Source organism: Hordeum vulgare, chromosome 7H (genome assembly GCF_904849725.1).
Source record: "Hordeum vulgare subsp. vulgare chromosome 7H, MorexV3_pseudomolecules_assembly, whole genome shotgun sequence".
In the NCBI taxonomy this organism is placed as follows: Eukaryota; Viridiplantae; Streptophyta; class Magnoliopsida; order Poales; family Poaceae; genus Hordeum; species Hordeum vulgare.
The window spans coordinates 247719859-247746812 of NC_058524.1; positions in this window are offsets into that span (position 1 = coordinate 247719859).

Below are 26954 nucleotides of genomic sequence, written 5' to 3' on the forward strand. Positions count from 1 at the left end.
AGTAGACCAGGGATCAAATCCCACCAGCTCCAATATACTTTTTCTCATCATTTTTGCTTTATCTTTTATCAGCCTGGTTGTTATGTTCAATAACCGAATGCACAAAGCACTAGGGTACATCGAGCCCTACTGGTTAACCCAGCGCATTGGCATAGTGGAGGTCTGGGGTTCAAATCCTAGTTGTTTCCCATATTATTTTTCCCTTGTCGTTTTTTATACGCTAGGATTTTTGCTATATCAGGATATAGGTATATTTTCAACGCCCGTAGATTCTATTCCGTGTGTCGGATTTCGACGAGTTAGATATGTAACTTGGCTAGAATTTTGCGTAGAGTAATATTTTCCAACTCTCATGCATAATTAGAACTGATTAGTGTGTTGTTTGCCTCGGTTTGCATGTCGACATGTTGAAAACGGTTTAGGTCGTAACTATTTGTCCGTAGCTCCGTTGGAGATGGGCCATATATGTAAATAGACCAGAACGATGATTAGAAACACGAGAACCACTTTGTTTTGCCATTTAACAAACCTGAAATGTGATTAGGACAAATCTGGACAGAATTAAGATTTAACACGTGGGGTCATTTCGGAGATGCTATATGTCGTTTCCGGTCCTATTTAAAATGCCTAGCTGAAAGGTCGTGGATGTCGCCTAGAGGGGGGTGAATAGGCGCTTTAAAATAATTACGGTTTAGGCTTGAACAAATGCGGAATAAAACTAATGTTTAATTTTTCAAGCACAAAACCTACAACAACTAGGCTCACCTATGTGCACCAACAACTCATGCTAAGCAAGATAAACAACTAAGTGATAGCAAGATATATGACAATAAACAATATTGCTATCACAAAGTAAAGTGCATAAGTAAAGGGTTCGGGTAAGAGATAACCGAGGCACGCGGAGACGATGATGTATCCCGAAGTTCACACCCTTGCGGATGCTAATCTCCGTTGGAGCGGTGTGGAGGCACAATGCTCCCCAAGATGCCACTAAGGCCATCGTAATCTCCTCACGCTCTCGCACAATGCCAGATGCCGTGATTCCACTAAGGGACCCTTGAGGGAGGTCACCGAACCCGTACAAATGGCAAACCTTGGGGGCGGTCACCGATACCCATACAAATTGCTCGGGGCAATCTCCACAACCTAATTGGAGACCCCGACGCTTGCCCGGAGCTTTACAACACAATGACTGAGCTCCAAGACACCACCAAGCTTCTAGGACACCAAAGCATCCATGAAGAACAATATCTAGGGTACTATGTACCAAAGGTAATAAGCTTCTCAAACTTCACTTCCACGTATCACCGTGGAAACTCAAACGATGCAACTCATGCAATGGCAAGGGCACACGGAGTGCCCAAGTCCTTCTCTCCCAAATCCCACCAAAGCAACTAATGCTAGGGAGGAAAATGAGAGGAAGAACAAAGAAGAACACGAAGAACTCCAAGATCTAGACCCAAGGGGTTCCCCTCACTTAGAGGAGAAAGTGATTGGTGGAAATGTGGATCTAGATCTCCTCTCTCTTTTCCCTCAAGAACTAGCAAGAATCATTGGAGGGATTGAGAGTTAGCAAGCTCGAAGAAGGTCAACAATGGGGGAAGAACACGAGCTAAAGAGATAAGGTTCAATGGGGAAGAAGACCCCCATTTATAGGTGGGGAATAATCCAACCGTTAAGCCTCACTGCCCGCAAAGAGCGGTACTACCGCTCATGGAGCGGTACTACCGCTCGGTAGGTTCACCAACCATGTTGAGGCCAAAAAGTATGCAAAAACGGTCCGACGAAGCGGTACTACCGCTCCTGGAGCGGTACTACCGCTAGGGAGCGGTAGTCAAAAATTACTACCGCTCCTGGGGCGGTACTACCGGTACACGAGCGGTACTACCGCTGGCACCACGAGCGGTACTACCGCTGGATACTCAAACTGTTGTAACTTTCGCATACGGACTCCGAATTCAACGAAACCAAGTTTGTTGGAAAGCTAACGACATGGGCTAACATAATCTAGCTAGAAATATCAATAAGAAGTAAGTGAGAAAAGTCCCATAAGAAAATGCTGAGAACCCTTATTCGAATAAGACCGGTAAAAACTCCCAACATCGAAAACATCATAGAAGATGCATATGGACTCCGTTTACGATGAACTCGAGCTTGTCATGAAGATGAACATAAGCTCTAAAACTCACAAAGATAAACACCAAACAAGAACCAAGAAGTATGATGCAAGGATGCAAATCGCTTGAGCTCTCAACGAACGATACGATCAAGCTACTCACTTGAGAGCCCCCCCCCCTACAGTACGACAATCTACCCTAAAATAGAAAACCTATCAAGGACAAACCTATACCTTGCACCTCGTCCTATTGAGCTAGATGACGATGATCTTGGCTTCCTCAAGATGGACCACCTTTCTTGATTGTGTTGGCTTGATGAAGACTAGTTGATTTCTCCCTCATACACACTATGGGTGAGCCGCTCTTCAGCATATCTTCACAAGTCCATTGCCACCACAATGGACAGCAAGCATCAAGCATGATATATTCCTGCTGATCCACTTGAACTTGCACACCGCAATCTTGATGACAATCACCACTTGACGTCATCCTTCATGGGTTGTATGAGATCTTCCTTTTGACGCAAGCACATGGAAGCACACCTAACCCCCACATAGAACTCTCACAAAGACCATGGTAAGTACACAAACATGTAATGGACAATGCTTGCCATACCATGGGATCACTTGATCCCTCTCGGTACATCTTGTACGCTTTGTGTGTTGATCATCTTGATTTACTCTTTGTCTGAGATCTTGATCACATTTGTGTCTCTATGACCATTCTTTGGATAATACCTTGAATACCATCTTGGTCATCATATAAACTCCTTGAACCCAACAGATGGACTTCAAGAAGTGCCTATGGACAAATCCTATAAATATAACTTAAGGCAACCATTAGTCCATAGGAATTGTCATCAATTACCAAAACAACATATGGAGATATATGCTCTAACAATCTCCCCCATTTTGGTAATTGATGACAACCACTTCAAGAGAGTTTATATAAGGAAATAAGCATAAGCAAGCGCACACATACAAAGCAATAATGCATGCGTGCAAGATGTAAATGCTTACGCAATAAAAGCAAAGCCCTTTAAACATATCCAAAGTAAACTCTCTAAACTTCTCCCCCATTGGCATCGATTGCCAAAATGGATGAATAGTTTAGAAAGCCAATAAAGTAGGTGGTCCTGCAAAAGGTGTGTACTTCTCAGCAAATGAGTGCAAAGAAATACACAAATACAATGATAAGTAGTGGGAGGAAAACAAACTATATTGAGGACCCAAAGATTGCAAATAAAAGGATCGTATGCCACAAAGACATACAAAAAATAGAGGCAAGCAATCAAAAGATACCAAATGGAACAAACAATCATATGGTCCTTCGAACCACATGAATAGAAGATATTATGATAAAGGCAACAGAGTGTTTTATCAAAACTAGAGAAGCTCCCCATGATTTGTGCACTAATACGAGATTTTTGTATTTGATACAAGTGCACAAAATAGGATCGTTGCTCCCCCAAAATAAATGAAAACACACAACAAGTGCAAGAAGATAGATGAGACAGTAAGCATATCAATTGCACAAAACAAATGGTTGAGCAACATGCAAAAGAAGCAACTTAAGAATAGGCTCAACCAAAATAATGTGTGTGAGTCATGGCAAAGCACTTGAGAAGACTAAGATAAGGATGAGCATTACTCATCAACATAGTCTTGATGAAATGAGACACAAAGTGCAAGACATATCATTCCCAGACACACATACTAGAAAATGGGTTCACAAGCTTACTAATAAACAAAATAAGAACCAACGCTTGTGACAACCCATGGTGAAGATAGGAAGTAAGAACCTTGTCAAGAGGAGAGATACCAATCGAAATGGCAAAAACCTTATCAAGACAAGCATGAGGAAAAATAATCTTCACAACCAAAGAGTGCATCAAGATGTAGGAAAATAAGATACGCACTCAAGACAAATCCTTTCACGAAGCCACCAAAAACTGAAAAAGGAAATGCAACGGTGGACGTGAAAGAAAAGAGGATATCAATAAGAGATGTAACTTCTCTCATGTGTAAAAGATTCTAAGTAGAAGACAATCATGATGATATATATATGCACAAAGAAGGATGTACACACGAAATGGTTACAAGAAGGAACAAACTAGATATCCAAAAGGAAGTCATAAATATATCAATAAGATCTTTTGCTTGGAAGCATAACACATGGCCTAATAATTTCTTATTGTATAATATGACTTCCAACATACGAACATCAAAGACATCCCAACTAGTAGTAAGACATCATCGTTCGGATGCTTTGAGAAAGGAAACAAGTACTACAAGAACGAATCATGAGATTCATGCCATGATGCAACCTGAAAAGAAAAGACAGGTTGGGGCCTTTGCAAGAAAAGAATGCATGAAGTGGATACTTGTTACCGAGACAACATTGGATTTATGTAGTAGATAGTTGTTCTTTGATCATCCTAACTTGGCTCCAATAATCACATGGTCTCAACACCTTCCTTATAGGTGAGCCGAGCATCCAATGCATCTCCAGTTGTTCCTGGAACAGCAAAACAAACAAAATGGTGCCCAAACTCATTGGGACCAAAGAGTTAGAAAACCAACAATACATAGGACAAACTCCACATACATATGTGCATATAGATATGAATTTGAATTTCATGCACACTTTAGCCAATTTATCACAAGGTGGAGTTTCCCCTATATATTGGGTCAAAGAAAGAAAGCAAGCAAAAGAAGTTGTATATAGTAGATATGGATGCTCAAGACTCTCAAGAATCAACTCAACACAAAGTTGATAAGTCACCAAAAGACAAGGTATCAAGTGATAATAAGATCCCAAACAAAAAAAACTATCACTTGAAGGATATCAATTAAAAGATACCTCAAGGAATGAGATATCCATTGACACATGCCAAATAAAAGGAAACAAGATACCAATTGAAGGAAAACAAACACGAGGTATCTAATTTCCAAAAGAGATCTAGGTTCCAACAATCCAAACCCTCAACAAATTTTCATGATGGCACAAAGCATCATAAAGAGCAAGACTTGCCGCCCATCAACACACACTTGATGGGGATCAAAAGATTTTATGATGGGTGAATAAAGAGAGTGTTCTAAGGAAAATAGGATAGCTCCCCCAAGGGACGTGCATTATATAGAATTTGCATTTGAATATAAAATGCACAAGATGGGATCATCACTTTCTCTATATCTATAAAAACACTAGACATGTTAAAATAGATCCACAAGAGGCAAGGAAGACAAACAAAACACAAAATCCAATGTAAAGACAATTAGCAATTCCTACCACGTGATGGGAATACCAATTGTCAAGGACAAGAAGTATTTTGGAAATGATACTCATTGGTAGATCGCAAATATAACCAAGATCATCTTTACCCATAAAACGCAAGCACATGACACTTGTAGAGCTAACATGCCACCTAGGAACAAGATAATTTACAATATCAACACTAAGTGGCAACACCTCAAATGTACACATTTTCTAGGTTTGTAATATGCACATAGCATATTACTCCCCCATAATGTGATAAACCAACAATATTAACAAGTGGCAAATTAAAACCAACAAGATATAATTAATGGACCATATAGAATTTGAATTTCTCATGAGTAAGACATACCACATAGAAACTAGATAATCTTGAAATATCAATACTATGTGGTATTCCCCATGTATACACATTTATAGGATTGTGAGGTGTGCAAAGCACATCACTCCCCCACAATGGGATAATCCATTAATCTCTCACAAGAGCCAACAAAGATACAAACAAGATGCAAAAAGGCTCAATAAAAGACTCACATGTACATGATATGCAAACCAACGTACACATACTCAATTACTCAAGATAAGCAAGTTGGAAGCACAACATATACAAACACATGCAAGGTACAAAACCACAACATGCAAAGGGGCAAGCAACTAACAATGTAAACAGGTTAAGTACAAGTTACCGTAAGGAGGCACATTGGATATAAGATAGAAACTCGATAATCCAAATGACTTGGCTTGAGAAAATATGAATGATGAAGACCCCTTAATTCTTCATTATGTATCCAAGTCTCTAATGTCCTCCACAAACACCTATTGATCAAGTTTGAGCATGTTGGTCCCCAACCACGTTGGGTCCTAAGAGGTTAGTCACAATAGGCTTGGCAACCCAAATGGTACTTTTCTTGACACCACTTTGAGTACCAACAAACTTGGCAAACACATTGACAACCTTATCCTTCCCAAGTGAATATATATCATCAATAATGATTGGGTTGGATAAATTACCTCTCGTGCAAGAAGAAGCGAAGTGACCCTTCTCACGACATAAGTAGCAACATCTACCCTTTAATTGCTTCCCTATTAATTTCTCAACATGAGGAGTGTTGGCTTGGGTCTTCTTGGGAAGGGGCCTTTCTTCAACTTGTAGTTGAGTATGTGAGTGCACTTGTGGCCTCTTCCCTTGTTGCTTGTGACTTTGGGGCTTCTTCTTTAGTGGGCAAGATCTAACATAGCGCCCTTCAATTTTGCACTTGAAGCAAATAATCTTGGCCGAATTCTTGACTTGTTCTTGGCCCTTCTTCTTGAAGCTTTTGGACTTATTCTTCTTGTTGGAGTTGAATCCAAGTCCATATTTGTCATTTGGGGATCTTTGCCAACACAAGACATTGTTGAGTGTGGACATTCCTTCATGACTCTTTTCTAAGTCTTTCTTCAAGGAAGTGACTTGGGCCTTGAGCTCTTCGATTTCCTCTACATGGTTAGTATCAACACAAGTACTAGAGGAAGTATAAGCTTCATTGTTAGAGCAACAAGGCATGGAAATTAATACATCACAAGATGTAGAAACATTGTGAGTAGATGAATTACGAGGACTAACACATGGCAATATAGCTTTTTGACTAGAAGTAGTGCTAATGTCCACATGAGGCTCACTTGATGTTACCTTGGTAGTAATAGCCTCATGAGCTAATTTTAGCACATTATGGGATACTAGAAGATCATCATGAGAGCTTGTGAGCATTACATGACTTTCTTCCAATTTCCCATAATTGCTAGATAACAACTCGAGTTGAGCCCTTAGCTCAACATTCTCCTTTAAAATGGATGCTTCACAAGAAGTAGAATTAGTAGCACAAGCATCATTATTAACAATAAGAGGAGAAGGCAACTTGGCAAGCTCTTTAGCATATGAAGCTTCAAGTTGAGCATGAGACTCGGTGAGTTCGATGAGCGAACTCTTAATAGCCTTTGAGCCATTTTCGAGGTGCTCATAGTCCTCAACGAGTTTAGCATGTGCAACTTCAAGGTTATCGTTTTTAGTTCTAAAATCATTAGCCACCTCGCGAGCTCTATCATGGGATTCCTTTAATCTAGATAATTCTATAGCAAAGGTTTCCTCAAGAGATTCCTTGGTGATTTGTTCATTTTCAAGAGCTTGAGATAGCTCCACGATCTCGTTAGCGTATTCACGCTCATGGCCTTCCATTGTCTCAATGGTGGCCTCATGCTCCTCGAGATGAGCTTCCAACTCCTCAATGCATTTCTTGCCCTCAGTGGCAATAGACATGATTTCCACGAAGTTGGAACAAGCAAGTTTATTCTTATAAAGAGATTTAAAAATCATTTCACCCTTAATTTTTAAGGATGCAAGATTATCACTCTCTTCATCATTATTCTCATCCCCATTATCATCAACATCATCATCATGAGATATATTGGGATTCAAAGTAGGAGATACCTTTGAAGCCTTAGCCATAAGGCAAAAGTGAGTCACAATAGATGATGATGTAGGATCCCTTGAAGGATCATTCAAGGCCACATCTTGTTCCATGGAGTGATGAATTTCCTTTACATTGTTAGAACAACAACTCGAGGAAATATATACATTTTTTATCATGGCAACAAGATATAGGAAGCATATCATCATGAGATTTAGTCAAGCAGTTTTTACATGATATGCAAGGACTATCAACACAAGCATGTAAAACATTTAGAGTGCTCGAAGTGTTAATGCCCAAAGATGAAGCATTGCAATAATATAGTGATGAAGGATCATCAACAATAAACCCACTATCATTGTTGCAATGATCACCATTACACACCATATCATTACCTTGTGGCAATCCACATGTAGGCAAAGTAGATGAAGTTGAGAAGACCACACGACCGGAGGTGGAGGGAGAACAATCATTCCCACAAATCTTGGACATACCATATTTATCTTGAAGCTTTGTCCACAACTCATGAGCATCCCGGAATGGCATGAGTTGAAATATAACTACATTGCTCAAAGCATGAAAAAGCACATTAGAAGCTTGAGCATTGAGATAAGAGTTTTTCTCATCCTCTAAAGATATATTTTGAGAATCCTTTGGAGGAGAAAAACCCATGTCTACAATTCGCTCTAAATTCGGGTCCAAGACCCGAAAGTGATTAAGCATGCAAATTACCCAAACATCAAAATTTGCGCCATCGAAACTAAGGTGTCAGTGAATCCTAAACCCCTAGTCGACATCCTTACTCTCTAGGTGGTTAAACCTAATACAGAGAGACCTAGCTCTGATACCAATTGAAAGGACGTGGATGTCGCCTAGAGGGGGGGTGAATAGGCGCTTTAAAATAATTACGGTTCAGGCTTGAACAAATGCGGAATAAAACTAACGTTTAATTTGTCAAGCACAAAACCTACAACAACTAGGCTCACCTATGTGCACCAACAACTCATGCTAAGCAAGATAAACAACTAAGTGATAGCAAGATATATGACAATAAACAATATGTCTATCACAAAGTAAAGTGCATAAGTAAAGGGTTCGGGTAAGAGATAACCGAGGCACGCGGAGACGATGATGTATCCCGAAGTTCACACCCTTGCAGATGCTAATCTTCATTGGAGTGGTGCGGAGGCACAATACTCCCCAAGATGCCACTAAGGCCACTATAATCTCCTCCTGCTCTCGCACAATGCAAGATGTCGTGATTCCACTAAGGTACCCCTGAGGGTGGTCACCGAACCCGTACAAATGGCAAACCTTGGGGGTGGTCACCGATACCCGTACAAATTGCTTGGGGCAATCTCCACAACCTAATTGGAGACCCCGACGCTTGCCCGGAGCTTTACACCACAATGATTGAGCTCCGAGACACCACCAAGCTTCTAGGACGCCAAAGCATCCACGAAGAACAATATCTAGGGTACTAAGTACCAAAGGTAATAAGCTTCTCAAACTTCACTTCCACGTACCGCCCTGGAGAGCTCAAACGATGCAACTAATGCAATGGCAAGGGCACACGGAGTGCCCAAGTCCTTCTCCCAAATCCCACCAAAGCAACAAATGCTAGGGAGGAAAATGAGAGGAAGAACAAAGAAGAACACGAAGAACTCCAAGATCTAGACCCAAGGGGTTCCCCTCACTTAGAGGAGAAAGTGATTGGTGGAAATGTGGATCTATATCTCCTCTCTCTTTTCCCTCAAGAACTAGCAAGAATCATTGGAGGGATTGAGAGTTTGAAGGCTCGAAGAAGGTCAACAATGAGGGAAGAACATGAGCTAAAGAGATAAGGTTCAATGGGGAAGAAGACCCCCTTTTATAGGTGGGGAAAAATCCAACCGTTAAGCCTCACTGCCCGCATAGAGCGGTACTACCGCTCATGGAGCGGTACTATCGTTCGGTAGGTTCACCAACCATGCTGAGGCCAAAAAATATGCAAAAAACGGTCCGACGAAGCGGTACTACCGCTCCTGGAGCGGTACTACCGCTAGGGAGCGGTAGTAAAAAATTACTACCATTCTGGGGGAGGTACTACCTCTCCGGAGGCGGTACTACCGCTACAAGAGCGGTACTACCGCTAGCACCAGGAGCGGTACTACCGCTGGATACTGAAACTGTTGTCACTTTCGCATACGGACTCCGAATTCAACGAAACCAAGTTTGTTGGAAAGATAACGACATGGGATAACACAATATTGATAGAAATATCAATAAGAAGCAAGTGATAAAAGTCCCATAAGAAAATGGTGAGAACCCTTATTCGAATAAGACCGGTAAAAACTCCCAACATCGAAAACATCATAGAAGATGCATATGGACTCTGTTTTCGATGAACTCGAGCATGTCATAAAGATGAACATAAGCTCTAAAACTCAAAAAGATAAACACCAAACAAGAACCAAGAAGTATGATACAAGGATGCAAATGGTTTGAGCTCTCAACAAATGATACGATCAAGCTACTCACTTGAGAGCCCCCCATGATAGTACGACAATCTATCCTAAAACAGAAAACCTATCAAGGGCAAACCTATACCTTTCACCTCGTCCTATTGAGATAGATGACGATGATCTTAGCTTCCTCAAGATGGACCACCTTTCTTGATTGTGTTGGCTTGATGAAGACTAGTTGATTGCTCCCCCATACACACTATGGGTGAGCCGCTCTTCAGCATATCTTCACAAGTCCATTGCCACCACAATGGACGGCAAGCATCAAGCATGATATATTCGTGCTGATCCACTTGAACTTGCACACCGCAATCTTGATGACGATCACCACTTGACGTCATCCTTCATGGGTTGTATGAGATCTTCCTTTCGACGCAAGCCCATGGAAGCACACCTAACCCCCACATAGAACTCTCACAAAGACCATGGTAAGTACACAAACACTTAATGAACAATGCTTACCATACCATGGGATCACTTGATCCCTCTCGGTACATCTTGTACGCTTTGTGTGTTGATCATCTTGATTTACTCTTTGTCTGAGATCTTGATCAACCTCGTGTCTCTATGACCATTCTTTGGATAATACCTTGAATACCATCTTGGCCATCATATAAACTCCTTGAACCCAACAGATGGACTTCAAGAAGTGCCTATGGACAAATCCTATAAATATAACTTAAGGCAACCATTAGTCCATAGGAATTGTCATCAATTACCAAAACCACATATGGAGATATATGCTCTAACACTAGCTAGGTAAATTAATTTGTGCTTCACCCTCGTGCCATGTTTAATAACATTTGATATATCCGTTTACCTGAACGGGAGTGAACTAAATAATTCAACGTGGAGTTTCGTCGATATGCAACTCGTTGCATATCGAGCTTCACTTAATGTGTAGTGTTTGATTGTTGCGATTGTCATGCCTTGCATTAGACCGTTCATGCATCATATGTGTCTTGCATCGTGTGGTGTATATCTGTGTTGATGTTTGTTTCCGGTTTGCTCTGTCTCGATGGAGTTCCGCAAGCATGTCGGAATGTGAGGACCCGTTCGACTACGTGGGTTCGCCGACTTCATGGAGTTGTACTTCTTCTAAGCGGGATCTCAGGCAAGATGAACATTTCCACAGATACCATTACTATCATTGCCATGCTAGTTTTACCGTTTCTACCGTTTATGTCTCGTTGCCTACCACATGTTAAATATGAGCCTCTCAACAATGCCATGATAACCTTCAACTGTTCAACCTAGCAAACCACTGTTTGGCTATGTTACTGCTTGCTTAACCATGTTGTTAGCATTGGTAGTTGCAGGTGTAGTTGCTTCCATGTGAATACATGGTTTCCTTGGCATATCACCATTTTAATGTTATTTAATTTTAATGCACCTATATACTTGGTAAAAGGTGGAAGGCTCGGCCTTTCTAGCCTAGTTTTTTGTTCCACCTTTGCCCCCTTAGTTTTCGGCTACCGGTGTTATGTTCCATAATTGAGCGCTCCTAACACGATCGGGGTTGTTATGGGGACCCCCTTGATAATTCGTTTTAGATTAAATCTGGTCTGGCAAGGCCCAACTTTGGTACTACATTTGGCTAATAACCTAATAATAATGCATAGGGACCCGCCGGCACCCGCGGACTAATTTAATCAACCCCTGGGCCAGTGCTCCTCATGAGTGTTGGTCCCACCTGAGCGATGTCCGGCGCCCCTCTGGTCACCCAGAGGATTAACGATCCCGACGTCTAGCTCATCCGTCGTGTCCTGAGAACGAGATACGCGGCTCCTATCGGGATCGTCGACACGTCGGGCGGCCTTGCTGGATTAGTTTTACCTTTAACGAAATATGTTGTGCATCGGGATTCTGGTGATGCTTTGGGTAATCTCAGAGTTGAGGTTTTCCACTAGGGAATCCTACGAGATCGCGAGGTTCGTGATTGAGGATTTCTATGCGGCTTGTGGTAATTTGTGATGGACTAGTTGGAGCACCCCTGCAGGGTTAAATCTTTCAGAAAGCCGTGCCCGCGGTTATGTGGCAACGTGGAAACTTTGTTTAACACTGGTTCTAGATAACTTAATTAAAACTTGCCAACTGAGTGCGTAATCATGATTGTCTCTTTCGTGAGTTCCTTCTCCGATCGAGGACACGGTGTGGTTATGTCTGGCGTAGGTAGGTGTTCAGGATCATTCATTTGATCATCAGTAGTTCACGTCCGCTATGCGTAGATCTTCCCCGTCTTATTTCTTGTACTCGTAAGTGTTGCCACCAAATATATGCTTAGCCGCTGCTGCAACCTCACCACTTAACCATGCCTCACCCATTAAGCTTTGCTAGTCTTGATACCTTTGGAAATGAGATTGCTGAGTCCCCTGTGGCTCACAGATTACTACAACACCAGTTGCAGGTACAAGTAAAGATTACTTGACGCGAGCGCGTTGGTTGTTCATTTGGAGTTGCTTCTTTTTCTTCTTCTTCATCGATCTAGGATGGGTTCTAGGCCGGCAGCCTGGGATAGCAAGGATGGACGTCGTTCTTCTTTTCTCGTTTGTTTTCGTCCATAGTCGGACCCTGCTCTTACTCTTGATGTATATGTACTGTGCTGATGTGACTCTGATGTAGCTTGTGGCGAGTGTAAGCCAATTCTATTATATATCTCTTCTTTTCAGAACATGTACTTGTAACGATATCCATTCTTGCGACACAACGAGATTGCTTCTATCCCTGACGAGGCCCTCGTGCCAAATTGAGGATAGGGTCGCATCTTGGGCGTGACAGAGTTAGACATAGTTCCAACAACAAGATCAAACAGAGTTCGTCAAAGTTTTTCTTTTGCCTCTCTCAGTTTGTCAACTGAGTTGCTTGAGGACAAGCAAGGCTTTAAGCTTGGGTAGTTGACACGTCTCCGTCGTATCTGCTTTTCCGAACTCTTTTGCCCTTGTTTTGGACTCTAATTTGCATGATTTGAATGGAACTAACCCGGACTGACGTTGTTTTCAGCAGAATTGCCATGATGTTGTTTTTGTGCAGAAATAAAAGTTCTCGGAACGTCCTAAAAATTTACGGAGATTTTTTCTGGAATAAAAGAAAAATACCTGCGCAAAGATCCACGTGAGGGGGTGTGCCAGTGGGCCACAAGCCCACACGGCGCGGCCACCCCCTAGGCCGCGTCATGCAGGCTTGTGGGGCCCACATGGCACCACCGCACCAAATCTCAGTCATATATCTTCCGTTTCGCTTGGAAAAAATCAGAGAGAAGGTTTCATCGCGTTTTGCGATACGGAGGCACCGGCACATCCTGTTCTTCATGTGGAGGGAAGATCTGGAGTCCGTTCCGGGCTCCGGAGAGGGGAAATCGTCGCCATCGTCATCACCAACCTTTCTCCATCGACAATTCCATGATGCTCTTCATTGTTCGTGAGTAATATCATCGTAGGCTTGCTGGACGGTGATGAGTTGGATGTGATCAATCATGTAATCGAGTTAGTTTTTGACGGGGATTGATCCCTAGTATCCACTATGTTCTAGATTGATGTTGCTACTACTTGGCTATGCTTAATGCTTGTCACTAGGGCCCGAGTGCCATGATTTCAGATCTGAACCTATTATGTTGTCGCCAATATATGTGTGTTTTAGATCCTATCTTGCAAGTTGTAGTCACCTACTATGTGTTATTACCCGGCAACCCCGGAGTGACAATAGCCGGAACCACTCCTGGAGATGACCATAGTATGAGGAGTTCATGTATTCACCGTGTGTTAATGCGTTGGTCCGGTTCTTTATTAAAGGGAGAACCTTAATATCCCGTAGTTTCCATTAGGACCCCGCTGCCACGGGAGGGATGGACAATAGATGGCATGCAAGTTCTTTTCCCTAAGCACGTATGACTACTTACGGAATACATGCCTACATTAGATTGATGAACGGGAGCTAGTAACATATATCTCCGTGTTATAGTTGTTACATGATGAATCACATCCGTCACACTCATCCATCACCGATCCACTGCCTACGAGTCTTTTACTACTGGTTCTCGCTACGTTACTTTGCCTAGGCTTGTCCCTTGCTACAAGAGGGATTGGGCCACTTTAAAGCTGTTGTCACTTTACTGATGTCACTACTGTTGTTACTTGTTACTCTGCTGCTGCTACTACTGTTCCTTGCTACTCTGCTATTACTTGTTGCAAGACTTTGTTGGCTCTAACATCCCTTCAACATGGCATTTTCTGGCGCCATTGCTGGAAATTGTCAAAGCTTTTTCTGGTGTCGTTGCTATCATACTACCTTGCTACTGATACTTTGCTTGCAGACACTAATCTTTCACGTGTGGTTGAATTGACAACTCAGCTGCTAATACTTGAGAATATCCTTTAGCTTCCCCTTGTGAGTGAATCAATAAATTTGGGTTGAATACTCTACCCTCGAAAACTGCTGCGATCCCATACGCTTGTGCGACATCACCTATTCCGCCTATAAATTCTCTAAAAATCCAAAACCACCGGTGCCCTGCCGGAGGGGGGATTCGGACACGGAGGGCTTCTTCATCAACACCATTGCCTCTCGGATGATGCGTGAGTAGTTCACCACAGACCTTCGGGTCCATAGCTAGTAGCTAGATGGCTTCTTATCTCTTTTGGATCTTCAATACAAAGTTCTCCATGATCTTCATGGAGATCTATCTGATGTAACTTTCTTTTGCGGTGTGTTTGTCGAGATCCGATGAATTGGGGATTTATGATTAGATTATCTATGAATATTATTTGAGTATCCTCTGATCTCTTATATGCATGATTTCGTATCCTTGTAATTCTCTTCGAGTTGTGGGTTTCGTTTGGCCAACTTGATCTATAATTCTTGCAATGGGAGAAGTGCTTGGTTTTGGGTTCATACCGTGCGGTGTCCTCACCTAGTTACAGAAGGTGTAGCGAGGCATGCATCGTGTTGTTGCCATCAAGCGTAAAAAGATGGGGTTTATATCATATTGCAGGAATTTATCCCTGTACATCATGTCATCTTGCTTAAGGCGTTACTCCGTTTGTTATGAACTTAATACACTAGATGCATGCTGGATAGCGGTCGATGTGTGGAGTAATAGTAGTAGATGCAGACAGTATCGGTCTACTTGTCTCGGACATGATGCCTATATGTATGATCATTGCCTTAGATATCATCATGACTTTGCACGATTCTATCAATTGCTCGACAGTAATTCGTTAACCCACCATAATACTTGCTATCATGAGAGAAGCCTCTAGTGAACACTATGGCCCCCGGGTCTACTTCACATCATATTTTCGGATCTACACTTTTACTTTGCTGGACTTTCCACCTTCAGATCTCACCTTGCAAATAATCGTGAAGGGATTGACAACCCCTTTATAGCGTTGGGTGCAAGTTTGTTTGTTTTTGCGCACGTACATTGGTGCCTCATCTTGATACTCCTACTGGATTGATACCTTGATTCTCAAACTGAGGGAAATACTTATCGCTACTATGCTGCATCACCCTTTCCTCTTCAAGGGAAAAACCAACGCAAGCTCAAGAGGTAGCATCCAGCTCCGGCGAGGGGGCGGCGCTCCGGCGGCCTGCCGATGTGGTCCTGGTGGCGGCGACCGGCTCGGTGCCCCTAGAGCACAAGAGCTCGGGTAGTTTTGGAGGGAGCTCGGGGTTGGGCCCAGATGGGCTTCCCAGGGTCCGATCTGGGTTCTTGTGGGCCTGTGGCTGGAGGTGGGAGAGGCTGGTGGGTAGGGTTTCAAACGTGGATCCCGAGGAGAGGAGGGGGCGCCCAAATAGGCAGGTCAGGGGTGGTTATATAGGGAAAGGGGCTAGGGTTAGCAGATTTTGTATCCGATTCGGATCGTAGGATCCTGATCCGACGGCTCTGATCGGAGGGGTTTTACTAGATGGGGTAGTGGCCGTGTAGAGAGCGTGTTAGGCTAAGATGAGAGGGATATTCTGGCCCGGCAATGAGATTTTTAAAACACCAAAAAACGTTCGATGATAACCGATGACGGTGCCGCTACGGTCGACCGTTCGGGTATCAAACGGACTCCGATTGCGATGAAATTTGGCAGGCGGCCTACCTATACTAAAATAAGACCGCACACCAAGTTTCAACCCAATCCGAGAATATTTTATACACACTTTCAAAAACAATATTAAACTATGTCGCGGGCGGGTGCGTGTGTGGTCGGGCTCAAAATGGTCAACGACGAATACGGAGAGAACCGACAACTAATAACGGATGCATGTTTTGAAAACTGGCGGCAATGGAGTGTCGATGCAATGCGGATGATGTGATGATGCGATGATGAATGCAACAGAAAATCCAATCGCAGGACGGCAACGGAATAAAAGGGGAATCTTTTGGAGCGTCGGTCTCGGGCTGTTACAGAGGGGGTGCTATTTATAGCGAGCACGTAGCCCGACATGATATGACTGAAATGGCCTTGGGTCAATGGCCAACCTACACATGTTCTGACGGTCAGATTTCAAGGACTCGCACGACAACACTACTTGGTCTACAAGCAATGCCAACTCAACCAACTTTGGAAGAGATTTCCTCTCATTGTCTTCACTCGAAGACATATATGTTTTGGGTTGAGCATCACGTCGGCATCTGAATTCGATCACCTTGACCCCGTTTAACAGTATGGTGATCTCTATGACTTAGGAAGGAAGAAACAACACAACCGAAAGACTTCGTCTTCCCGTTTCATCAACTTCAAGCGATTATCTTCGCGTACCACCAATGGCTTTGGCCATCATCAATGTCTTCGGACATTTTTAGGGGTTGTCTTGAACTGTTAAACCGAATCTCCCCAGACTTCTATCTATGTTAACATGTGAACTCTCACAAACACATTAGTCCCTCAGCCATGTTTGCCGTCAATACTCTAAAACCAACAAGGGGTGACACTAGATGCACTTACAAGAATTTATCCTTGCAAGTAACGAGTTCAACAGGATTGACAACCCTCTTGCCCGCATTGGGTGCGTGTGTTTGCTTTTATGTTTGTAGTTACCGAAAACGAGAATTGTATGGTTATCCTATTGGTTCGATAACCTTGGTTATCACTGAGGGAAATACTTATCAGCTACTATATTGCTTCACCCTTCCTCTTCGGAAAAAACCCAACGCATCTCATAAGTAGAACCTTCCTGCAGTACTAGAACAACGAGTCACGGGAGGATGACTGGGTTCTAGTGGTGTTACCATAACTCTTTACCTTTTGGTGCCTTGATGCAAAAGGGGAGACAAATATAATAGGTTATCGCGTATTTGCATGAGTGGGGATCACAAGCTCGTTTTCATGGTAGTTTTTGCTCACTTGTGATTCCTTCTTTAGTTGAACTATTTGCTTTGGTTTGTGAACTTATTTGCTTGGAGATATCTTATGTTGCTTGGTGTGAGACAAGATATCCCGTATTTGTCTATCTTTGTCATGTCGTTTATGTTAGTGGAGTCTTGCTTATTATTGTTGCCCTTATATGTTGCTCTATGATACATCTTCAACGTAACTATAATTTTTTAATGTTTCATGTTTTTATATTATCAATCTTATATACTTTATATGTCATTTTGATGGACTAACCTATTAGCTCATTGTCGAGTGTCAATTCATGTTTTCTCCATATTTTTGGTTTTCTAGAAAATCTATACCAAACGGAGTCCAAACTTGAGGAACTTTTGATGATTTTTCGTGGACTAGAAAACACCTTATAAGCTTCTGAGGGAGACTCGACGACAAAAGACGAAGCCACAAGGCACGAGGCGTTCCCGGACCCCTTATGGGGCCCTTGCTACTCCGTTTACCCTAATTCATGCACTATAAATTCACATATTGCGAGAATCTTGTGTACCACATCCCAAAACAATCTTGTTGCTGCCGCAAGCCTTCGTTCTTACGTGATCCCATCCGAAGGCATTTTTCATACTCTATCGAAGGGGAAATCCATTACAGTGGCCATATTCATCAACCTTGTTGCCTTCATGCTGAGGTGGGAGTAGTACCCGACAGGACCTATGGGTCAATTGCAGTAGCTAGATGTCTCTCTCCCCCTCCCCCTCTCCCACCTCTCTCTCTCTCTCTCTATCCCCTCCCCCTCTCCCTCTTGGGGAACGTTGCATGGGAAACAAAAAAAATCCTACGCACATGCAAAACCTATCTATCATGGTGATGATCATCTACGAGAGGGGAGATTGGATCCACATACCCTTGTAGATCACTAAGCTGGAAACGTTAAGAAACGCGGGTGATGTAGTCGAACGCCTTCATGATCCGAATCGAAAGTGTCCTACAAACTCCTTCCCGATCTAGCACTGAACGAATGGCACCTCCGTGTTCACCACACGTACAGCTCGATGACGATCTCTGCCTTCTTGATCTAGCAAGAGGGGCGGAGAGGTAGATGAGTTCCCCGGTAGAACGACAGCATGGTGGTGGTGGTGAACTAATCCAGCAGGGCTTCGCCAAGCTATGCCGGACTAATCTAGATTAGGAATACGATATGTGGAGAAGAGGGAAATACGTGGCTTTTTCTCGTGTAGTTTGACCAACATACATAACTCAATACTGCCGAAACGTCACCGAACCTTAAGTGTGCATACCCTGCAGGTTCGACAACTATGTCGACATGACCAAGACACTCTTCGGTCAATATCCCATAGATGCCCATATTGGATCCTACATATTCTACGAAGATCTTATCGGTTGAACATCTATGTCAAAGATTCAGTTAATCCCGTATATCATTCCCTTTATCCTTCGGTATGTTACTCCCCCGAGATTGGATCTATTTCAATACCTATTTCAATCTCGTTACCAGCAAGTCTTTTTACTCTTTTCGTAATACAAGATCTCATGGCTAACTCTTTAGACACATTGCTTGCAAGGCTTATTTGTGATGTTGTATTATCGAGTGGGCCCCAAGATACCTCTCCTTCATACGGAGTGACAAATCCCAGTATTGATCCATGCTAACTCAACGGACATCCTCGGAGATACCTGTAGAGCACCTTTATAGTCACCGAGTTACGTTGCGACATTTGATACACACAAGGCATTCCTCCGGTGTAAGTGAGTTACATGATCTCATGGTCATAAAAACGTATACTTGACATGCAGAAAACAATAGCAACAAAATGACACGATCACATGATACGTTTATAGTTTGGTCTTGTCCATCAAATCATTCTACTAATGGTGTGATCCCGTTATAAACTAACAACACTTGTCCATGACCAGGAAACCTTAACCATCTTTGATCAACGGGCTAGTCAACTAGAGGCTCACTAGGGACATTGTTTTTTCTATATATCCACGCATGCATTTGTGTTTCCATTCCATACAATTATAGCATGGAAAATAAACGATTATCTTGAAAAAGGAAATAAAATAATAGCTATTTTATTATTGCCTCTAGGGCATATTTCCAATAGTCTCCCACTTGCACTAGAGTCAGTAATCTAGCTTCACATCTTATGTGATTTACAATGTAACGAATCTAACACCGATAGAGTTCTGGTGTTTGTCATGTTTTGCTCGTGGAAGAGGTTTAGTCAGCGGATGTGCTACATTCAGATCCGTGTGCACTTTGCAAATATGCATGTCCTCCTCCTTGATGTAATCGCGGATAGCATTGAAACGTTGCTTTACGTGTTTGGTCCTCTTGTGAAACCTTGCTTCCTTGGCTAGAGCAATGGCACCAGTGTTGTGAGAGAATAGATTTATTGGGTCCAGTGCACATGGAACAACTCCAAGATCTGACATGAACTTCTTCATCCAAACACCCTCTTTAGGCGCATCCGAGGTAGCTATGTACCCTGCTTCGCATGAAGAATCAGCTACGACGCTTTGCTTGGAACTGCACCAGCTTACCGCACCCCTATTGAGAATAAATATGTATCCGGTTTTGAAAGTGCGTTATATCGACTAGAGGGGGGTGAATAGGAGATTTTTAGAATTTCATCACTGAGGAAATTCCTTTTGAGGAAATTCCTCACTGATGACTAACTTACAGCGGAAACAGTAAAGGATCAGAAGTGCACAGTTTCACAACAGCAGTTTTTCAGAGTGAGTAATGTGAAAACAGATTGCACAGTGAGCAGGCACGCAGAAAACAGATGAGGATTAACTAGCGTGAAGAATTTGGGGTTGAGGAATTTCAGAGAAAGTCTTCAGCAAATTCTTCAAACAGTAGCAGTGAAAGTCATCAACACATAATCTGAGGAAAGTAAGGAGTTGAGGAATTAGAACCCGTTTCACAACGAAGACAGTAGTTGATGACCCAGTTCCAACTGTTGTGACAGTCGTACATCTGGTTTGGAGCGGCTTGGTATTGAAACCAAATGACACACAGTCCCTACCGTGTTCTCCTTCGGCTAAGAACACACAATCCTCGCCCAACACTCGTGGTAAGTCTTCAGGGCAGACTTCCAAACCCTCACAAACTTGGTCACCCGGCGATCCACAATTGACTGCTGGAAAGCTCTAGACCATGACGCCTAACCGTCTGGAGGATGCACGGTCATCAAAGGTAAAAGGCTTCAGTCCCACACAGGAACAACTTCTTCAGTGATGCTCAATCACTAGGTTTGGTTTGTGGTTTCGGTGTATGGGGTATTTCCTCACTGATGAATTACTCTCGAGGACTTTGAGGAATTGGGTTGCTCTTATGACAAGTGTCAGTTTCTAACGGAGCAGCCAGCCAGCTAATGGTTGTGGGGGGCGGCTATTTATAGCCCGGGAGCATCCCGACATGATTTGACACTAATGCCCTTAAATAATATGACCGTTGGTGTGGATAAGACCAATGACTTGGCGTGGCTATCGAAACGGTCGGAACCCTCAACTGTGAGAGTCCTCATGTCACTCGTATTCCTCACTTGAGGCTTTTGGTAGGATTAGGCTTGGGTTGAGCATCATAAGGAAATTCATTCCAAAGTGTAACTTCGACCCCCTTTAACAGTACGGTGTTCCCATTACTCAAATGCGAAGAAAATAAAACAGAAAGAGTAAATCTTCATGCTTCAAAGTCTTCAAAATGATTTTCTTCAGGACACACCGAATTCCTCAATTTTAGTATCTTCATGAGGAATATCAATTTCATCGCAGATTCTTCGCGATTCAATTCTTCAGCTTCACACCAATTTCTTCAACCGAAGATATATATTTTTAGGGGTCGATATTCATCAAATATCTCAAACTCCTCAGTGACTTATAGATCATGTGTACACTCATAAACACATTAGATACTTAACCTATAAGTCTTCAAACCACCAAAATCACTAAGGGGCACTAGATGGACTTACAATCTCCCCCTTTTTGGTGGTTCATGACAATTAGGTTAAGTCTTCAATAGGGATCAAAAATATGAAGTGTAAATACTCATTTGAGGAATTTGAAATCAAGATTCAGAGAGACTCCCCCTGAAGATGTGCATATCTTGAGGATTTTTCTTTTCACAGCAAATGCACATTGATGATATATATCATGGAGATCTCCCCCTGAGTCTTGTAAATCATGCATACATGTAACATATCATATGAAGAAAATGAAGATGCATGATGACAAATGGTATCTGACGAATTCCAGCATGCGTTCATTAAAACTTGAGGAATAACCATGCGAAGAAAAACGTTCAAAAGCGTCAGAGTACCATCGGGCTTAAGTTACAACTCATTACATAGAAACTTCAGAAGAGCCAAGAGTTTGTAACTTAAATATAGTTTATAAGGCCCAAAATATCCCGCTTGAAGACTGACTCTCAAGTTTCTCCCCCTTTGTCATCAAGTGACAAAAAGGGACAAACTGAGGACTAACGCCCGTGAAGACTTCACTTCTTGGCGGTTGATGAAGACGTGTGATGCTTCTTGGGAGTAGTCTTCTGTTGGGGAATGTCGCATGGGAAACAAAAAATTTCCTACGCGCACGAAGACCTATCATGGTGATGTCCATCTACGAGAGGGGATTTCCGATCTACATACCTTTGTAGATCGCACAGCAGAAGCATTAAGAAACGCGGTTGATGTAGTGGAACGTCCTCACGTCCCTCGATCCGCCCCGCGAACCGTCCCACGAACCGTCCCGCGATCCGTCCCACGATTTATTGCCGAACTGACGGCACCTCCGCGCTCATCACACGTACAGCTCGACGATGATCTCGGCCTTCTTGATCCAGCAAGAGAGACGGAGAGGTAGATGAGTTCTCCGGCAGCGTGACGGCGCTCCGGAGGTTGGTGGTGATCTAATCTCAGCAGGGCTCCGCCCGAGCTCCGCAAAAACGCGATCTTGAGGTAAAACCGTGGAGGTATGTGGTCGGGCTGCCATGGCAAAAGTCGTCTCAAATCAGCCCTAATAGCTCCATATATATAGGAGGAGGGGAGGGGAGGCTTGCCTTGAGGCTCAAGGAGCCCCAAGGGCTGCGCCACCAAGGGAGGAGGAGTCCTCCTCCAATCCTAGTCCAACTAGGATTGGAAGGTGGAGTCCTTCTCTTCTTTCCCACCTCCTTTTTTTTCTTTTCTCTTTGATTTTCTATCTATGGCGCATAGGGCCTTCTTGGGCTGTCCCACCAGCCCACCAAGGGCTGGTGCGCAACCCCCAAGGCCTATGGGCTTCCCCGGGGTGGGCTGCCCCCCCCCGCCCCCCCGGTGAACACCCGGAACCCATTCGTCATTCCCGGTACATTCCCGGTAACTCCGAAAACCTTCCGGTAATCAAATGAGGTCATCCTATATATCAATCTTCGTTTCCGGACCATTCCAGAAACCCTCGTGACGTCCGTTATCTCATCCGAGACTCCGAACAACATTCGGTAACCAACCATATAACTGAAATGCGCCTAAAACAACGTCGAACCTTAAGTGTGCAGACCCTGCGGGTTCGAGAACTATGTAGACATGACCCGAGTGACTCCTCGGTCAATATACAATAGCGGGACCTGGAGGCCCATATTGGATCCCACATATTCTACGAAGATTTTATCGTTTGAACCTCAGTGCCAGGGATTCATATAATCCCGTATGGCATTCCCTTTGTCCTTCGGTATGTTACTTGCCCAAGATTCGATCGTCAGTATCCGCATACCTATTTCAATCTCGTTTACCGGCAATTCTCTTTACTCGTTCCGTAATACAAGATCCCGCAACTTACACTAAGTTACATTGCTTGCAAGGCTTGTGTGTGATGTCGTATTACCGAGTGGGCCCCAAGATACCGCTCCGTCATACGGAGTGACAAATCCCAGTCTCGATCCATACTAACTCAACGAACACCTTTGGAGATACCTGTAGAGCATCTTTATAGTCACCCATACCCTTGCAATAGTAGCACTCTGTTTCAGGCTTAGGTCCAGCTTTGGGTTTCTTCGTCGGATTGGCAACAGGCTTGCCGCTCTTCTTTGAATTACCCTTCTTCCCTTTGCCGTTTCTCTTGAAACTAGTGGTCTTATTCACCATCAACACTTGATGCTCTTTACGGAGTTCAGACTCTGCGACTTTCAGCATCGCAAACAACTCGCCGGGTGACTTGTTCATCCCTTGCATGTTGTAGTTCAACACAAAGCCCTTATAGCTTGGCGGAAGTGATTGAAGAATTCTGTCAGTGATAGCCTCTTGCGGGAGTTCAATCCCCAGCTCAGCTAGATGGTTTGAGTACCCAGACATTTTTAGCACATGTTCACAGACACACGAATTCTCCTCCATCTTGCAAGCATAGAATTTATCGGAGGTCTCATACCTCTCGATCCGGGCGTTCTTCTGGAAGATAAACTTCAACTCCTAGAACATCTCATATGCTGACGCTCAAAGCGACATTGAAGTCCCGGCTCTAAGCCATACAAGACTGCACATTGAACTACTGAGTAGTCCTCCTTACGTGTTAACCAAGCGTTCTTAACATCTTGGTCAGCCGTAGCGGGTGGTTCATCTCCTAGCGCAGCATTAAGGACATAATCCTTCTTCCCAGCTTGTAGGATCAACTTAAGATTACGAGCCCAGTCTACAAAGTTGCTTCCATCATCTTTCAACTTAGCTTTCTCTAGGAACGTATTAAAATTCAGGGTGACTGTCGCGTGAGCCATGATCTACAACACAAATATATTCAAAGTGGACTTAGACTATGTTCAAGATATTTAGAGTTTAACTTAATCAAATTATTTGCTAAAATCCCACTCAAAAATACATCTCTCTAGTCATTTGAGTGGTTCATGACCCACTTACACTAGCTCAAGTCCGATCATCACGTGAGTTGAGTATACTTTCAGTGGTAAGCATCCCTATGCTAATCATATCAACTATATGATTCATGATCGACCTTTCGGTATCATATGTTCCAAGGCCATGTCTGCACATGCTAGGCTCGTCAAGCTTAACCCGAGTGTTCCGCGTGTGCAACTGTTTTGCACCCGTTGTATGTGAACGTTGAGTCTATCACACCCGATCATCACGTGGTGTCTCGAAACGACGAACTGTAGCAACGGTGCACAGTCGGGGAGAACACAATTTCTTCTTGAAATTTTAGTGAGAGATCACCTCATAATGCTACCGTCGTTCTAAGCAAAATAAGGTGCATAAAAGGATTAACATCACATGCAGTTCATAAGTGACATGATATGGCCATCATCATGTGCTCCTTGATCTCCATCACCAAAGCACCGGCACGATCTTCTTGTCACCGGCGCCACACCATGATCTCCATCAACGTGTCGCCATCGGGGTTGTCGTGCTACTCATGCTATTACTACTAAAGCTACATCCTAGCAAAATAGTAAACGCATCTGCAAGCACAAACGTTAGTTTAAAGACAACCCTATGGCTCCTGCCGGTTGCCGTACCATCGACGTGCAAGTCGATATTATCTATTACAACATGATCATCTCATACATCCAATATATTACATCACATCGTTGGCCATATCACATCATAAGCATACCCTGCAAAAACAAGTTAGACGTCCTCTAATTTGTTGTTGCATGTTTTACGTTGTGACCATGGGTATCTAGTAGGATCGCATCCGCAAACACCACAACGGAGATATATGAATTGCTATTTAACCTTATCCAAGGACCTAAAGTTGGAGAAACAGACACTCGCCGGTCATCTTTGAGAAACGGAGTTACTCATAGCGATGCAACCAGTCTCTCGTAAGCGTACGAGTAATGTCGGTCTGAGCCGCTTCGATCCAACAATACCGCGGGATCAAGAAAAGACTAAGGAGGGCAGCAAAACGCACATCACCGCCCACAAAAACTTTTGTGTTCTAATCGAGAAGACATCTACGCATGAACCTAGCTCATGATGCCACTGTTGGGGAACTTTCGCATGGGAAACAAAAAATTTCCTACGCGCACGAAGACCTATCATGGTGAAGTCCATCTACGAGAGGGGATTTCCGATCTACGTACCCTTGTAGATCGCACATCAGAAGCGTTAAGAAACGCGGTTGATGTAGTGGAACGTCCTCACGTCCCTTGACCCGCCCCGCGAACCGTCCCACGAACCGTCCCGCGATCCGTCCCACGATCTAGTGCCGAACGGGCGGCACCTCCGCGTTCAGCACACGTACAGCTCGACGATGATCTCGGCCTTCTTGATCCAGCAAGAGAGACAGACAGGTAGATGAGTTCTCCGGCAGCGTGACGGCACTTCGGAAGTTGGTGGTGATCTAATCTCAGCAGGGCTTCGCCCAAGCTCCGCAGAAACGCGATCTAGAGGTAAAACCGTGGACGTATGTGGTCGGGCTGTCGTGGCAAAAGTCGTCTCAAATCAGCCCGAATAGCTCCATATATATAGGAGGAGGGGAGGGGAGGCTTGCCTTGAGGCTCAAGGAGCCCCAAGGGCTGCGCCACCAAGGGAGGAGGAGTCCTCCTCCAATCCTAGTCCAACTAGGATTGGAAGGTGGAGTCCTTCTCTTCTTTCCCACCTCCTTTTTTTTCTTTTCTCTTTGATTTTCTATCTATGGCACATAGGGCCTTCTTGGGCTGTCACACCAGCCCACCAAGGGCTGGTGCGCCACCCCCAAGGCCTATGGGCTTCCCCGGGGTGGGCTGCCCCCCCCCCCACCCCGGTGAACACCCGGAACCCATTCGTCATTCCCGGTACATTCCCGGTAACTCCGAAAACCTTCCGGTAATCAAATGAGGTCATCCTATATATCAATCTTCGTTTCGGACCATTCTGGAAACCCTCGTGACGTCCGTGATCTCATCCGGGACTCCGAACAACATTCGATAACCAACCATATAACTCAAATACGCATAAAACAACGTCGAACCTTAAGTGTGCAGACCCTGCGGGTTCGAGAACTATGTAGACATGACCGGAGTGACTCCTCGGTCAATATCCAATAGCGGGACCTGGATGCCCATATTGGATCCCACATATTCTACGAAGATTTTATCGTTTGAACCTCAGTGCGGGGGATTCATATAATCCCGTATGTCATTCCCTTTGTCCTTCGGTATGTTACTTGCCCGAGATTCGATCGTCATTATCCACATACCTATTTCAATCTCGTTTACTGGCAAGTCTCTTTACTCGTTCCGTAATACAAGATCCCGCAACTTACACTAAGTTACATTTCTTGCAAGGCTTGTGTGTGATGTTGTATTAC